We start from the raw sequence: 891 nt of genomic DNA, 5'->3' as shown, positions 1-891 counted from the left end.
CAGCACTGCTAGATGAGACTTCTAGTTACCATCCTCAAGGCAACCGTTTTCCCCCGAGCAACTGGTATTCCCCCGAGCAACACACGAACACATGAAGCTGCCTTATACTGAATCAGATTGTTGGTCCATCAAAGTCAGAATTGTCTACTCAGACTGGCAGCTGCTCTCCAGAGATCTTTCACATCACCTACTTGCCTGGTCCCTTCAACTGGAGACGCCAGGGATTGAACCTGGGGCCTTCTGCATGCAAAGCAGAGGCTCTACCACTGAGCCACAGCCCCTCCCCAACACAGTGATCCCCAACACAGTGCTCATGCGCACTCTGGTGCCCTCTGATGCATTTTCTGGTGCTTCCTCTTTACTTAAAGCATCTCTTCTCCAAAGTAAAGAGCCAGCCCTGACTTTCCTTCACCTCGCTGAAGCAGGAGGTGCTTCAGAATGTCTGCAGTGTATACCTATTCAGGAGCAGCTGCCTCCATAGTAGAGGGATGCTTGGCTTGGAACCATCCAACATGTTGCGATTGGCCCCAGCCCTCTGGACAGCCATTTGGATTATACACACACAGCAGCAGCAGCCATTGCGTGGTGGCACCCACTCAAGAGTTTTCATGACTCCACAAGTGCTCACAAGGCTCAACAAAGCTGGGTTCACCTGGTAGCCATTACACCATGCTGGAAAATTATCCAGGTGCACACAAAAAATTAAAAAGTCTTTATCCAGCACATGAAGGTTAACAGTTCAGAACCCAGGCAAATCATCTTAGGGAGAGAGTTCTAAAGCTTTGGTACCACAACCAAAAAAGGCCCCCAGTCTGTAGTGCTCACACACCTCACCTCAGATGGTAGGAGAACAGGAGGTAGTGCCTTTGTAGACCCTCTCAGCTGACAGTC

The 891-nt window shown here is 50.1% G+C and overlaps 1 non-coding gene across 1 annotated transcript; it reads right to left on the bottom strand.

The window, feature by feature from the left end:
* Positions 1–209: 209 nt before the first annotated feature.
* TRNAA-UGC (transfer RNA alanine (anticodon UGC)) lies at positions 210–281 on the bottom strand. Its single transcript has one exon. It is a non-coding gene; the product is annotated as a tRNA-Ala (tRNA).
* Between the last annotated feature and the right edge of the window lie 610 nt (positions 282–891).

This window comes from Euleptes europaea, chromosome 8 (assembly GCF_029931775.1).
Source record: "Euleptes europaea isolate rEulEur1 chromosome 8, rEulEur1.hap1, whole genome shotgun sequence".
NCBI lineage: Eukaryota > Metazoa > Chordata > Lepidosauria > Squamata > Sphaerodactylidae > Euleptes > Euleptes europaea.
The sequence above is the reverse complement of the archived record's forward strand: the minus strand, read 5'-3'. Positions and strand labels throughout refer to the sequence as shown.